The sequence below is a fragment of the Tachyglossus aculeatus genome, chromosome 14 (genome assembly GCF_015852505.1).
Source record: "Tachyglossus aculeatus isolate mTacAcu1 chromosome 14, mTacAcu1.pri, whole genome shotgun sequence".
In the NCBI taxonomy this organism is placed as follows: domain Eukaryota; kingdom Metazoa; phylum Chordata; class Mammalia; order Monotremata; family Tachyglossidae; genus Tachyglossus; species Tachyglossus aculeatus.
Window position 1 is genome coordinate 16,940,406 of NC_052079.1, and position 17,034 is coordinate 16,957,439.

The following is a 17,034-nucleotide window of genomic DNA, read 5'->3' on the forward strand; positions in this document are numbered from 1 at the left end:
CACTTGGGAAGTACAAATTGGCAACATATAGAGACAGTCCCTACCCAACAGTGGGCTCACAGTCTAAAAGGGGGGGACAGAGAACAAAACCAAACATACTAACAAAATAAAATAAATAGAATAGATATGTACAAGTAAAATAAATAAATAAATAAATAGAGTAATAAATATGTACAAACATATATACATATATACAGGTGCTGTGGGGAAGGGAAGGAGGTAAGATGGGGGGGATGGAGAGGGGGATGAGGGGGAGAGGAAGGAAGGGGCTCCAGTTGGGAAATCCCATGGCCAGGAAGAGGGACATTCCCTCCCTCCCCGCCACCCCCCTCTAGACTGTGAGCTCATTCTGGGCAGGGAATGTGTCCATTTGTTGTTATATTGGACTCTCCCAAGAGCTTAATACAGTGTTTTGTGCTCAATAAATACGATTGAATGAATGAATGAATGCCACCAGAGGCTGTGGGGATTAACTCTGTCCTCTGTCCTGCTGCAGACTAGCAGGAGCTGGGAGTGACACCCCCCTCGCCCCCCAAAATAATTTTCCTTCAAAAAAGGATGAGGTTGTGGGGGACAGGTGAAGGAGAGCCTGGAGGGGGAAGGAAGATTGATCAGAACAGGGAGAGAGGGAAGTGAATTGCGGGAGGGGAGGGAAGGGGCTGGAGGGAATCTAATTCCCTGCACTGAGCTGACACAATGTCAGGCCGAGCTCCCAGGCCTAGGTTTCAGAGGACCTGGTTTCTAGTCCTGGCTCTGCCACTTGTCTACTGTGTGACCTTGGGCAAATTACTTCACCTCTCTGAGCCTCAGATACCGCATCTATAAAATAGGGATAAAAACCGTGAGCCTCATAAGGGACAGGGACTGTGTCCACCCTGATTATCTTGTATCTACCCCAGTTCTTAGAATAGTTCTTGACACATAGTAAGCACTTAACAAATACCATTATTATTAGTGGTATTATTAATAATAATAATCAGGTTGGACATAACAGAAAAGTGGCAGAGCTGGGATTAGAAGCCACATCCTTGTGATTCCCATTCTCTATCCATTTGGCCGTGCCACTTCTCATTTGCCTGCTGTTTGACCTTGGGCAAATCACTTAACTTCTCTCTGCCTCAGTTACTTCATCTGCAAAATGGGGATCAAGATTGGGAGCCCCATGCAGGACAGGGACTATGTCCATCCTGATTAGCTTGAATCTGCCTCAGAAATTTGTACAGTGCATGGCATATAATAAAGCACCTAACAGAATAATAATAATAATAATAATGGCATTTGTTAAGCGCTTACTATGTGCAAAGCACTGTTCTAAGCGCTGGGGAGGGTACAAGGTGATCAGGTTGTCCCACGTGGGGCTCACAGTCTTAATCCCCGTTTTACAGATGAGGAAACTGAGGCTCAGAGAAGTTAAGTGACTTGGCCAAGGTCACACAGCAGACATGTGGTGGAACCGGGATTCGAACCCATGACCTCTGACTCCAAAGCCCGTGCTGTTTCCACTGTGTCCACTTCCATGGACACATAGTCAGAGAACTGTTGGCTGATCAGATTAGGAGATAAAGCCAGATGTATATTCAGATTTATTTGCTGATTAGATTATCAGATAATCTGGCATTTGGTGCCGTTATCTTTCTAAAGTTGTTATTAGAGTGAGAAGCTTGTTTGTTAATCATACGGCCAGATCAGCAAGACCTGCTGCCCAACATAATACTGCTAAATCCAGGGAGAATTTTATGCTGGATTCCCTGAATCCTTTTGGGGGAGGTTTCAAAATCCATTACTGCGAATTGCTGCAGACGTTGGAAGTGTCTGTAAGTGAAAGATTTCATGTTCCCTGGGAGGAGAAACAAGAGAGGCCATTTGGAGGCAAACAGAATTGAAAAGCAAAACATTTACTCTGGATTAGTCCTCTGAATTTTTTTTAATGGTATTTCCTAAGCGCTTACTCTGTGCCAGGCACGGTACTAAATGGTGTGGTAGATACAAGGTAATTGGGTTGGACACAGTCCTGTCCCATATGGTTCGCAGTCTTAATTTCCGTTTTACAGATGAGGTAACTGAGGCACAGAGAAAGGTCACATAGCAGACGAGTGGCAGAGCCAGGACTAGAACCCAGGTCCTTTTGACACCCAGGCTCGTGTTCTGTCTATTAAACCGCACTGCTTCCCTGGGATACCTAAATCACCTCCTTATATATGGAGTTTACATTGACGACCTGCCAGTCCTCTGGTCCTGTGGCCCTTTGTAATGATAAGTTACACATTCTTGCCAAGATTTCTGCAATTTCTTTCAGCCTCTTCAGAACTTTTGAAGATGCCACCTTGTTGTAATGATTTACTTACTTATAATTTTATCCAGTTTTCTCAAATGAGCTAATTGGTCCCCAGCCTTTCCATGCCCTTGAGTCATCACGATTGAGCCCGCTGTTGGGTAGGGACCGTCTCGAGATGTTGCCAACTTGGACTTCCCAAGCGCTTAGTGCAGTGCTCTACACACAGTAAGCACTCAATAAATACGATTGATTGATTGAATGAATGAGGAGGAGAGGAAAAATAGTACAGTGCTCTGCACACAGTAAGCGCTCAATAAATACGATTGATTGATTGATTGATTGAATGAATGAATGAGGAGGAGAGGAAAAACAGACTGAACCCCCTCCTCCCCCGCCCCATCCCCCCCACCTTACCTCCTTCCCCTCCCCACAGCACATATATATATATATATATATGTATTCGTACATATTTATTACTCTATTTATTTTAGTTTTACATATTTATTCTATTTGGTTTATATGTTTTGTTTTGTTGTCTGTCTCCCCCTTCTAGACTGTGAGCCCACTGTTGGGTAGGGACCGTCTCTAGATGTTGCCAACTTGTACTTCCCAAGCGCTTAGTATAGTGCTCTGCACACAGTAAGCACTCAATAAATACAATTGATTGATTGATTGATCTCCAAATCATGGAGCTTTTTTAAATCATTCATTCATTCATTCAATCAATCATATTTATTGAGCGCTTACTATGTGCAGAGCACTGTACTAAGCTCTTGGGAAAGTGCAATGCAACAATAAACAGTGACATTCCCTGCCCACAAGGAGCTCACAGTCTACAGTGGGGGAGACAGATATCAATATAAATAAATAAAATTACAGTTTGTAGTTTCAACAACCACTTTCCATCTCTTAATTATTGGCTCTAACAGTCTGATGTCCTTTAGGTTCAGGTGGAATCTATCAATTCTAGACAAACTCGCCATTTCTCTTAGCTCCCCAATTCCTCTTCTCTCTCATCACCTCAATGTATCGAGAAAATTCTAGATTCCTGTTATTTTAGGAGAATTGAATGTCACTGAAATACTATTTACAGTATATGAGCTGACTATTCTGAATGACTGTTCACATATTTCTTCAGTTTTGGTACCTTTGTTGGGGCACCCATTTCTACAATAAATGCTCATATTCCGTTCCATTTAGTATTAGCTTTATGTTCCATTCAATTGATAATTCATTAGTATTTATCAGTTGCCTACTCTGTGTAGAGCACTGCACAAACTCTTGGAAGAGTACTATAGTGTTAGAAGCCCTCAAGGAGTGTACAATTTTGGTGAGGGAGCCAGGTACAAAATGAATTACAGAAGAAAGTGAAAAAGTGGTTATGTGGATGAGTTAGTGATTTAGACATGCTGGAGGTAAATGCATAAATGTGGAGGTGGAGAAGAAATGCCAAGGCAGGGGTTGGGGGGATACGAACTGGGCAGAAGGAAAGTTAATCAGGGATGGTTTCCAATCGGTTTTGTATTGACTATTATCAGGTGTTTTGCCTTTAAATATCCAGTTTTCTTTCTTGTCTGTTGTAAACAGCTCAAGTCCTGTAACTTGAAAATGATGGTGATGCTTTTTCTTTTTGGTTGCTGTATCTCTTTGGTTGCATACATTAGTGCAGAAGTGGAAGGAAGCATGGCTTAGAGGAAAGAGCCTGGGGCTGGGAGAGAGGAGACTGTGATTCTAGATAGAACTTGTTTATAATTTATAATTGATAGTACTTGTTTATAATTTATTTTAATGTCCGTCTCCACCTCTGAACTGTAAGCTCCTTATGGGCAGGGAACATGTCTACCAACTCTGTTATATTGTACTCTCCCAAGCCCTTTGAATAGTGTTCTGCACACATTAAGTGCTCAATAAACACAATTGATCGATTGATTGAGTCTAGTCCTGGCTCTGCCTGCTGCTTAAACTTGGGCAAGTAACAAATTTTCTGTGCCTCAGTTCCCTCATTTATCATTTATATGGAGATAAAATATCTGTTCTCTCTCCCTCTTAAACCATGAACCCCTTGGGGATCCAGACGGTACCTGACCTGATTATCTTGTATGTACCCCAGTACTTAGCACAGTGCTTTTTACAGAGTAAGCACTTAATAAATACCATCATTATTACTTTTGGAATCATTATAACAGCTGCAGCAGAAAAATATCTTTTTTCCCAGTTCAGGACTTCTCAGTTGTTTACTTTTGTTATGTTTTTTGGCTGTTAGTCATTTCCCACTACACTGCATAGTTATGTTTGCTTCTTTCATATAACCATACAACCTTGTCAATCGTTGTTTCATGTTAATTGAAACATAATGAATTCATGTCAACTATGTAACATATTTTAAGTTTTCTTTAAATCCAGCTTATTTACTTCCAGTAGTTTTTTCCATATGTCTTCACGATCATCTCTAATCCAAAACTGTGGCTTTGACTTAATTTCATTAACATTGTTTATTTGATGAGTTCCAAGGTATATTTTTGGCCTGACGCTGGAATTTTTTCCCCGTTCTATTATCCTCTGGTAAACAGTAGTGTAACGCTAGGTTACCACATAATTGGTACTCTCTTCAGGTCTTGAAAGATGAAAACTATTAAATAATGAGACAACTTTCCCTCCTGCTGCATTTAGCAATATTATTTCAGCTTCCTGAAGGATCCTCTTTCAGATTTAGTCCACTTGCCTTTAGGAACAAGCCAAACTCATGTATAAAAATGTTTTCAGTTCTGAGAAACATTCGCTATTTATATCACTGATCCCTTTAGCTGTTCTAATCTACTGTGTTTGCTAACTTAATTGCTTCCCCGTCATAGTCCCTCCACATCCCAAAACACAATTTTTGAGGAAGAAATATATTTGTTTGGAGTGATAGCTGTGTATTCTGGGGTTAGGGAAGGAGGAGGGTCAGAATGTGTTGACACCAAAGACACAGACTTCTACTGGAGAGCTTCATCACTGAGATCAATTACTCAATCAATTGTATTTATTGAGCACTTAACATATATTAAGCGCTTGGAAGGGTCAATAAAACAGAGTTGGTAGACATGTTCCCTTCCCCGAGATGTATGAATTCCAGGGATGTCAATCAATCAATCAGTGGAATTTATTAAGCCCTTACAGTGTTCAGAATACTGTATTAAGCCCTTGGGGGACTACACTACAATAGAGTTGGTAGAACCTATCCGTTGCTATCAAGGAGCTTACAGTGTAGTTGGGGAGAAAGACATTAGAATAAATTACAGGTAGGAGAAGGGGATTAATTTACTAAGTGACTATTGTTTGAAGCTCTTGAGAGAATACAACAGAGTGAGGAGATAGTTGTTACAAGTGTCCTCTTATCTTTTGCTTCCTTCTCTTCCCCTTTCCCCCTCCTTTTAATAATAATAATAATAATAATAATAATAATAATGGCATTTATTAAGCGCTTACTATGTGCAAAGCATTGTTCTAAGCGCTGGGGGAGGTTACAAAGTGATCAGGTTGTCCCACGGGGGGGCTCACCGTCTTAATCCCCATTTTCCAGGTGAGGGAACTGAGGCACAGAGAAGTTACGTGACTTGCCTGAAGTCACACAACTGACAATTGGCGGAGCCGGGATTTGAACCCATGATCTCTGACTCCAAAGCCTGGGCTCTTTTCCACTGAGCATGCTGCTTCTTCTTCCTTTTATATTTCTGCTCTCTTTTCTCCTTGGCCCCCTATTGCTAAACTTAATTCCCAGTGTAAATGCTCCTTCCTTGTTTTCAGTTTGCAAAAATGATGCCAAAATATGCCATAATTATGCCAGTAAGTAACTATCTTTCTTTCCTCATCAACTCACATTCTGAGTTGTTTTGTAATGGTATTTCTTAAGCACTTACTATGTGCCGGGCATTGCATTTAACTCTGGGGTAGATACAAACTAATCGGGTTGGCTACAGTCCCATGTGGAGCTCACATTACTAATTCCCATTTGACAGATGAGGCAATCGAGGCACAGAGAAGTTAACTTGTCCTAGGTCATAAAGCCAACAAATAGCAGACCCAGGATTCGAACCCAGTTCCTTCTGGCTCCCAGGCCCTTGCTCTTTCAACTATGCCATCCTGCTTTTGTAGGCCATACTGCTTCTCTAAAAGGAGTTCTATTCACTCCTTTTTTATGATACTTTTTAAGTGGTTACTGTGTGCCCGGCACTGTACTAAGTACTGGGGTAGATACAAGATAATCGCGATGCAATGCCGATTTTATACATTAATAAATACCTGCTTATTGATGCATTTGGAAGTATTTATAGGTCAACTTCTATCGCCCCGCTCTGTCCTCTCCTCTAAACACTTCTTGTCTGCTGCCAAAACTTTCCTTATTCTTAAAGGTGAATTACATTCTCCTGACAGGTAACTTGTGAGACCAATTAATACTAACACTATGGACAGATTTGATTTTGATCGGTTGCCCTTTCCCCCTTCTGAAAAGTGCACAGTTGGGGAGGAAGAAAAACTGAACCACCACCAACCCCTGAACAATTGAAAGCTGGCCAGAGCTTCAGTCCAACTTTGCACCCCTACCTGCTTTCTCCGCCATTCTTCATTACACAGTTTGCTTCAATCTGGTCAGTGGACAGTTGATGAGAATCTTTTCCTTGAACTTCCAGATACAAAGTGGATGGTACAGCAGGGGAACTATCAACCATCAGTATAACATTAAACTACTTTCACTTCTACTCTGAAAACTCATCAAAAAGAGGGAAAAACAGATCAGCAATTTAGGGGTAAAACAGGAATTCAAGATGTGAAGGGAAAAAAGCACCCATAGCTAGAATCATAGAACCAGAGGACTGAGAGAATAAATATTCTAAGACCTCTTTTGAAGGAATGTAAAAATAGAATACCCTATATGAGGAGGCTTAGCCACTCACAAAACTAGGACTGAACGTAGATAAAAGGCAGTACATTCTGAAGTTAGAGAGTACCGCTTTATGACTCAGAAAGTGAAGATACAATCTAGAAACCACTTCTTGACCCTTGGAGGAACTTAAAAATAGAATACCCACTTTCTGGGAGGCTCTCATTCACTGACAAAACCAGACCTGAGCCTTGATAAGGAACAGCTTTATGATTCAGAAAATGAAGATACCACCTAGAAACTCCTTCTTGTCTACAGGACCAAGCTGATTGAGAAACTCGACGTAAAAGGAAAGTCTCTGACTACTGATCCTTGTCTCGTTCAAGCTAGTAAGGAAATAGACTCACAGAACACAGCAGCACAAAGGTATACAATTTCAAGAAACCGAATCATGGGGATTAAGAAGCGTAATGAGCCCGTTGCAGCATGGGGAGAGGAGGAGGTAACATGGTATTAAAGCTCAGGACTGTGGAAGAAGGTTAAAGAACCCTAAATGACACGACAATTAAAGACCCAGCGGAGTAGAATTACTCTGAAGGCGGGGAGGGGGGAGAAAAAAAATCTAAGGAACAAAGAACCACCAGTGTGGCTTCCAGAGTCTGCAGTTAAAGAAGCTCGAGGCCAAAGGTAACAGCAAAGAAAATGGGTTGAGTGAGTGCACGGTCACTAGATGGAAGTGAAATGAGGAATTTTACAAGCTTATGAGGAAAATATTAGTGCAAGAGATTCGTACCATTTAATAATAATGAAAGACGAATTGATATTTCTACATTGCCCGAGCCAGGGATTTTTCTTGTTTAGAAAGTGCATTAACGGAAAGATAAGGAAAGTGTTTGTAGTTTAAAATTCATTTCCATCATAATTTCTTATCTCTGAGGTCTGTCTCTGTTTTATTGGTCTCACCCTGAGATCTTAAGCAGAATGTCCCTGAAGAGCATAGCCAGATTGAAGCCCAAGAAACAGACATCTGTGTGAAGAAGGAGCTCACTGAGATGGGAGCTAAAGCAGTTTTCTAGTCAGATTAAATGCAAGTCTCAGGGGAACTAGAAAATCCTCAGAGAAGACTATGCATTGTACAGGCATCAACCAACCAAGATTGGCCTTCTCTAGGGAAATAACCAATTGTACAGGCATCAACCAACCAAGATTGGCCTTCTCTAGGGAAATAACCAAGGTGTCGGATAATAATAATAATAATAATAATACTGCTAATAATAAATATAATAGTAATAATGATTGTAGTATTAAGTACCTACTATATTCCAAGAGAGGCAGCGTGGCTCAGTGGAAAGAGCCCGGGCTTTGGAGTGAGAGGTCATGGGTTCAAGTCCCGGCTCCACCACTTGTCAGCTGTGTGACTTTGGGCAAATAACTTCACTTCTCTGGGCCTCAGTTCCCTCATCCGTAAAATGGGGATGAAGACTGTGAGCCCTCCGTGGGACAACCTGATCACCTTGTATCTCCCCCAGTGCTTAGAACAGTGCTTTGCACATAGTAAGCGCTTAATAAATGCTATTATTATTATTATTATCATTCCAAGCACTGTACTAAGCGCTGATTGATTTATCTTAATGTCTGTCTCCCCCTCTAGGCTGTAAGCTCGTTGTGGATAGGGACCGTGTCTACCAACTCCGTTGTATCGTGCTCTCCCAAGTGCTTATTACAGCGTGGCTCAGTGGAAAGAGCACGGGTTTTGGAGTCAGAGGTCATGGGTTCAAATCCTGGCTCTGCCCATTGTCAGCCGTGTGACTTTGGGCAAGTCACTTAACTTCTCTGTGCCTCAGTTACCTCATGTAAAATGGGGAGTAAGACTGTGAGCCCCCCGTGGGACAACCTGATCACCTTGTAACTGCCCCCCCAGCGCTTAGAACAGTGCTGTGTACATAGTAAGCACTTAATAAATGCCATTATCATTATTATTATTATTACAGCACTCTGCACTTAGTAAGCACTCAATAAGCACCCCTGATCCATTGGAGTAGATACAAGATAATCAGGTCCCACATGGGTCTCACAGTCTAAGTAGGAGGGAGAATAGGTATTGACTCTCCATTTTGCAGACGGGGGAACTGAAGCCCGGAGTAGTGAAGTGAGTTACCCAAGGTCACACAGCAGACAAGTAGTGGAGTCAGGATTAGAACCCAGGTCCTCTGACTCCCTGACCTATACTTTTCCCACTAGGCTATGCTGCTTCCCTGGGTAAGAGAGCTTTTCAACTTGTGAGATCCAGGATAGTGTATCTTTTGTTAGCTTTATGTGTCCGGGAGACAATTCTCTAGCTCTCCCTGGTCAGCACAACAGAGATCTTCCAATCACCCAGAGACACCATCAGTGTTGTTTCCTCTTTATATAACAATAATATTATTATATTATTGTCGTATTTCTTAAGCACTTATTCTTTACCCTGGTTTCCACTCTCCCTCTTCCCCATTAGTCCTGGAACTTCCCCATTCCTATCTCAGCAGCTCCAACACTGTCAGGCCAGTCCCTACCCCAAAACCTCAAAGTCCAAATCTGCTGCAACCAATCGATCAATCATTCATATTTATTGAGCGCTTACTGTTTTACTGTGTGCAGAGTAATGCTTTGTTTAGTTGTCTGTCTCCCCCTTCTAGACTGTGAGCCCGTTGTTGGGTAGGGACCGTCTCTGTATGTTGTCAACTTGTACTTCCCAAGCGCTTAGTACAGTGCTGTCCACACAGTACGTGCTCAATAAATACGATTGAATGAATGAATCTGGGTTCTAATTCTGGTTCTGCCACTTGCCTGCTGTGTGTCCTTGGGTGAGTCACTTAACTTCTCTGGCCTCAGTTTCTTCATCTGTAAAAGGGGGATTCAATACCTGTTCTCTCTCCAATTTAGACTGTGACCCCCATGTGGGACTGGGCCTGAGTGCAACTTTCTTATCTTGCATCTACCCCAGCCCTTAGTACAGTACTTTTCACACAGTAAGCACTTAAGAAATATAACTATTATTATTATTATTATTATTATTACTAGTTTTAAGAAGAGGAGTGACAGGAGCTAGGAAGCTTTAGGAGTGGTATGGGAAGAGGGAGAAAGGTAATGGTAAGTAAAGGGGCAATGATTTCACATAGTAAGCACTTAAGAAATGCAACTATTATTATTATTATTACTAGTTTTAAGAAGAGGAGTGACAGGAGCTAGGAAGCTTTAGGGGTGGTATGGGAAGAGGGAGAAAGGTAATGGTAAGTAAAGGGGCAATGATTTCACATAGTAAGCACTTAAGAAATGCAACTAATATTATTATTATTACTAGTTTTAAGAAGAGGAGTGACAGGAGCTAGGAAGCTTTAGGGGTGGTATGGGAAGAGGGAGAAAGGTAATGGTAAGTAAATGGGCAATGATTTATCTAGATATCTGCTAGTAGAAAGAGAGTGCGTTAGCAGGCTATAGCTAACCAGTTGACATGCTCCCCCATCCGCATCCCTGTGCCGAGCGAATGTTTGGAGATCACTACTGAATATAATTTAGAACCAAGATGGAGATGTTGTTGGGCTTGTGGTTGTGTGAACAGAAGGAATCATAATGTGGGGGTCTATTTCAACACGATGTCGGTACAAATATAAACACGGCAGCAAATGGTTACAAGCTGTTTCATCTTTAGCGATCATTTTGGAGGTTATAAATTTTTCTCTACTCGGTAGAAAAATTTCTGATTTCCCCATCCATTTCATAACCCAGTTGTTTTGACAGTTGTGCATTACTAACAGTCCTTGCACAGTGGCAAAAACACAAACTCTCTGCACAGCAAAACCACAAATGTCACATTGGAAAAAATATAACAAAGGACCAGAGATGAAATATCACAAGGAAGCATTGGTATTATTCAAACCAACTCTAATATTTGAGGTGATTGGTAAACATTATTATAGGGAGTGTGTCTGCTTATTGTTATATTGTACTCTCCCAAGCGCTTAGTGCTCTGCACATAGTAAGCACTCAATAAATACAATTGAATGAGTGAATGAATGAGTAAATATCACAAGGGAAATATCAGTGGAATAATACGAACTGCACTCAATGTATCTAGAAATGCCAGGTTGAAAAAAAAGGACCAAAGATGAAACATCCCCAAGTATTGGTATTATTCAGACTGTAAGCTCTTTGTGGGCATGGACTATGTCTGTAGTATCGTTATATTGGGCTCTCCCAAGTGCTTAGTACAGTACCCTGCACACAGTAAGCACTCAATAAATACGATTGAATGACTGAATGAATAAGTAAATCACAGGGGAAATATCAGTGGACTAATACAAACTGCACTCAATGTATCTAGAAATGCCAGGTTGAAGAAAAAAAGACAAAAGATGGAACATCCCAAAGTATTGGTATTATTCAGACTGTAAGCTCTTTGTGGGCCGGGACTATGTCTGTAGTACTGTTATTTTGGACTCTCCTAAGCGCTTAGTACAGTACCCTGTGCACAGTAAGCACTCAATAAATACGACTGATTGATTGACCCACTCTAATATGGTGCACAATTCACAAGAGAAATATCTATGGAATAAGAGTAACCTGAATGCATTCTTGAGTTTGTAGTTGACCTTTTGGCACGGTTGTAAGAAATTAATTAGAATTCCTTCCATCTCTTTTGAACTTATCTTTTAAAAAGCAAGCATAGAGCACTACCTAGGCCTTTGCCCTCATTTTTTTTATTATCTTCACAAGCGGTCTTGAATTTGGCTCATTTATTCCATATATTCTGCACTTTTCCCTCATTATTTTAATTGCTCATTAGGTATGTTAATTAGGTTGTCAGGACTGTTCTTTTCTAATTATTTATGACTGATTTTGATTTACCGGACTAATCTGAGAGGTACGAATCTGCATTACAAAGAGATGGGAACTTTTGTATTTATCTGTCATCTATTTGGCACTGAGGAAAAATAGATTCCAACTATTTCTGAGTGACGATGATTTTATGTGGGGTGAGAAGAAACAGGAAAGTCGCCGTTTAAAAAAGTTCATCTGTTTCGTGTTAACTAAGCAGGAGACTCTGGTAGAAATAACCTAATTAATAATTAAAGAAGATTAAAATATTTTCACATTCTGCTTTTAATGGTTGCCCTCTTGGCTTGTGCTCTAAATTTAAAGCAAATGAAATATTTCTGGTGAGATCGCCTCTATTCAAACGGATTAAAATAGCATTCTTTTTCATCAGTTTGAAACTGCCTCTCTAACCAAGAGAACAGCAGGAAAATCAATTTAATTGTAAGTTCCTTGAGGGTAGGGCTACGAAAAATAGCAAAAGTTCTTTCAACTTGAAGAGAGCATATTTGGTGAGCAGTCTTTTAAGCAACATACCTGCCTTCGGTGAACAACTTCCTTTTAAAGAAAACTGAGAGTGTATATATATTGAGGGAAGAGGAGGAGACAGGAAAATAGTGAAACAAAAGTGTCCTGAGACTTAATCAAATTAGTTTTAGTCGACTCCTTAACCTACGGAGCGTAGCAGCTTCAGATTTTATGTGTCGGCAAAGAAAAGTTGAAACAAATACTCGTAACTGAGAGAGTAACATATTTCAAGTATTTATATTCTGATCATTGGCTTCATCCACAACTCTCATTCTCTGCTAGCCGTTCCACTCCCCTTCAATCAATCAATCAATTGTATTTATTGAGCACTTACTATGTGCAGAGGACTGTACTAAGCGCTTGGGAAGTACAAGTTGGCAATATATAGAGACAGTCCCTACCCAACAGTGGGCTCAGTAACCTAAGACTTTTTTTTCTTTTTCATGGTATTTGGTAAGCGCTTACTATATGCCAGGCACTGTACTGAGCACTGGGCAGATACAAGATAATATCCAGGTGGGCACAGCCCCTGTCCCACATAGTGCTTGACACATAGTAAGTGCTTAACAAATGTTGAAAAACAATCTATTATCCCATCCTTCATATTAGGTTCTGCATTCCCCCTTTAAGTGACAAGGAGCAACTTTTTGAGAGACGATGGACGATGTCAGAAAATCCAGCCAATATTGATGCCCAATATTTTTTTATAAAATCAGAATAACTATTCTCGGAGGGACTGGGACCTTTATAACTTTGGTCCTAAATTAAGTGATATCAATGTTCAGTCCCCACAAACTTTATACAGTGCTCTGCACACAGTAAGCGCTCAATAAATATGATGGATTGATTGATTTTACAGGTGAGGTGGCTGAGGTGAAGTGACTTGCCCAGGGTCACGCAGCAGACAGGTGGTGGAGCCGGGATTAGGACCCAGATTCTCTGTCTCCCAGGCCTGTGTTCTGTCCATTGGGTTTCTCTGGGACTTGAGTCTCCTGACAAAAACTCACTGTCGCCTGGCAGCTGGGAATGTGATATAGCCAGGCTAACGTATACTCCCACCTACTTTGGAACCACCAGATGCAGACGTAGACAGACTTGGCTAGAAAACTCCTTCCTGCCCTTCTGCTCCGGGTCAGTGCTTGAAGCCACAAGCCGGGTGGCTCCAGGTCAGAAATAGCGGGTGGAAAATTACGAGGCAGTGAATGGGGAAGTGGAACTCAGGGTTAGAGATGAGTGAGTGGGAGGAGTGTGGTAGCTGTTTTGGGGAGAGCCGGAGTATGACTGGGAAGTTTTATGTTAAGTATAAGATGTTAGAATTTCACGGCTCAGTGGAAAGAGTGCGGGCTTTGGAGTCAAAGTTCATGGGTTTAAATCCCGGCTCTGCCAATTGTCAGCTGTGTGACCTTGGGCAAATCACTTAACTTCTCTGAGCCTCCGTTACCTCATCTGTAAAATGGGGATTAAGACTGTGAGCCCCACGTGGGACAACCTTGTAACCTCCCCAGCGCTTAGAACAGTGCTTTGCACATAGTAAGCGCTTAATAAATGCCATCATTATTATTATTATTATTATCTGGGAAGCAGCATGGCCTAGCAGAAAGAGCACAGGCCTGGGAGTCAGAAGACCTGGGTTCTGATCCTGGCTTGGCCACTGTATGACCTTGGGCAAGTCACTTCACTTCTCTGTGCCTTAGTTTCCTCATCTGTAAAATGGGGATTTAAGACAGTGAGCCCCTCGTGGGACAGAGACTATGTGCAACCTGATAACCTCGTATCTACCCCAGCGCTTAGAATAGTGCTTGACACATAGTAAGCACTTAACAAATATCATAAAAAAACTTTTATACTGTCCTTCGTATTAGGTTCTGAATTCCCTCTTTAAGTGACAAGGAACATCATTTTGAGAGATGTAGCACAATGGACGATGCCATAAAATCCAGCCAATATTGATGCCCAATATTTTTTTTTTATTAAATCAGAATAACTCTTCTCTGAGGGACTTGGACCTTTATACCTTTGGGCCTAAATTAAGTGATATCAATGTTTAAATTGGTTATCTTTCAGACTTTTTTCAGTTTTTTTCTAAATTAAATTGATTATCATCTTTTCTACGACTGGGATGGGACTAAGCGAGACCGTTTGCTTGGAGACTTGAGGGTCACATTTACCTAAACAATAATAATAATAATAACAATAATAATGATGATGGCATTTGTTAAGTACCTACTATGTGTGAAGCACTGTTCTAAGCACTGGGGAGACTACACGGTGATCAGTTGTCCCACATGGGGCTCACAGTCTTAATCCCCATTTTACAGATGAGGTAATGGAGGCTCAGAGAAGTTAAGTCACTTGCCCAAGGTCACAGAGCAGACATGTGGTGGAGCCGGGACTAGAACCCGTGACCTCTGACTCCCAAGCCCGGGCTCTTTCCACTGAGCCACACTGCTAGAGAGGCAGCAGTTGTTGTCAGGGTGCCATGCCCTCCCACCCCTCCATCTCAGAGGATCTCACCAATTCCAGAAAGCTCTGCTCCAGGAAGTCCTCCTTCTCTGGTGTATCTACTGATGTCCTGGAATAATAGGGGTTACTCCAGTCTGCTAAGGATTCCTTCCTTGTTTATAGTTCTTTGATCTGGCCTTCAGCAAAACATAGTGGAAAGAGCACAGGAGGCCTGGGTCCTAATCCCAGATCTGCCACTTGACTGATGTATGACCTTGGGCAAGTCACTTAACTTGCCTCAGTCTCCTCATCTTTAACATTGCCTGTCCTCCCTCCCCACTGGGCTCTGAGCCCCTTGTGGGACAGGAATTGTGTCTGATGTGCTTCTTTGCTATCTACTCCAGTGCTAATTATGGTGTATGGCCCATAGTAAATACTTAACAAATGTTATTATTGTGATTATTATCATTATTATTAGTTGTGTCTTTGATACTGATAACATTAACTGCAGTGAGGATCTTTTCAATCACTCGCACTCTCAGGGATAAATTTCATTCTCAGCGACATCATCTTTGAGTAGGAATAGGAGGGACAATTATATCTCTACTCTGGGAAAGATCTGAAATCAATTTATATTTTTTGACATTGCATATGTTAGTGAATTAAACAGATGGGCAGGCCTTCCTGAGTTCAACAATAGAGGAGCAAATCATTAAAGAAATATATCTTCCCCGTAACTAAATCTCTCATTCCTAAATTTAAGATGAACGGTATCATACTACTCTTTAAGAAGTATATGATAAAATTTAGGATCCCTGATTCTTGTGGTTGACGTTCATGCCCAGTTTCAAATGATGGAACCAGATTCTATCGCATGAACTTCTGCTCTTTTTCCGTGTCCGGTGAACTGCCCACGATTAAAAAGAAAAAAGACATTTAAATATAGCGGCGGTCCCATTTTGAAAAGAATGCTGATCTCCAAAGCAAGGAAATGGATCAAAAAGTTTTGAAATGTTTCGAAAAGCCTTTCAATCTTATGATTCTCTGGCCTTCAGTCACACCGTGGTTCCCTTGAATAGGCTGGGAGTCCTTTATCCCTTCTTTATTGTTCTAAAATGATAGCAGTAGATGCAGTAGGGAATGTTAAGGTTGGTCATTTTTTATTTGTTCTTGGATGTCATTGCTTTAGTGGTGTGTGTGAGTTTTATGATATCATATTTGTGAAATGAGAAGTGGCAAATGGCCCAGTGGATAGAGCACAGGCCTGGAAGTCCGAAGGACTGGGTTCTAATCGTAGTTTCTGTGTGATTTTAGGCAAGTCACTTCACTTCTCTGTGCCACATCTCTAAAATGGGTATTGAGACTGTGAGCCCTACGTGGGACACGGACTGCATCCAACTCGATTAGCTTGTGTCTACCCCAGTGCCTGGTCCCTAATAAGCACTTAACAAATACCATAAAAAACATTAAGAAAAATATTTCAGAGGACTGTAAGGACTGTATATGTTAGGCTTAATTAATCTGAATATGATAGCAGGATCTGCACTGTATGGTAAATGACATAAAATTGAAAGATAAAAAATCGGGAAAGGGTCACATTGTGAACTCCAGATTGAGGTAAATATGCTATGTGTATGTTTCCCATATCATCACTTAAATGAAATCCTGGTCACTACAGATCTTCATCCGTGATATTCTTCATAGGGAACGTGAAAAATGTCATTCTGGGGCACACTGATATATCATCTCTGATCAAAGCACACAACACCACACCACTTTTTAAATGCCATTTTCCATTTTCTGGCACTTTGTAAAATTAACAGTTTGTTAAAGAAGCTCGAGGGATAACATTAGGACTTCACTTTGTAACAGTTCTCCAAGTTGAATGTCGCCAAAGACGTTTTTATGTCAGCTTCAATGTAAAGTGAAAGAATAAAATTATCTGTTAGGCAGATGGACCTGCCTTTAATATGAACTCTATTTACAGAAACTTCTCACCCATATCACATTATTTGAACATTACCGTTTATTTGTACAAGGCTACAGAAAGGCTAATGGATGAAGAGAATACAGAACT

At 41.0% G+C, this 17,034-nt stretch overlaps 1 protein-coding gene across 1 annotated transcript in view; it reads left to right on the forward strand.

Annotated features, from left to right (window-relative positions):
- Nucleotides 1–17,034, forward strand: part of MSRB3 (methionine sulfoxide reductase B3) — a 124,306-nt gene that overhangs the window by 62,822 nt on the left and 44,450 nt on the right. The gene's annotated exons all lie outside the window — the stretch shown is intronic.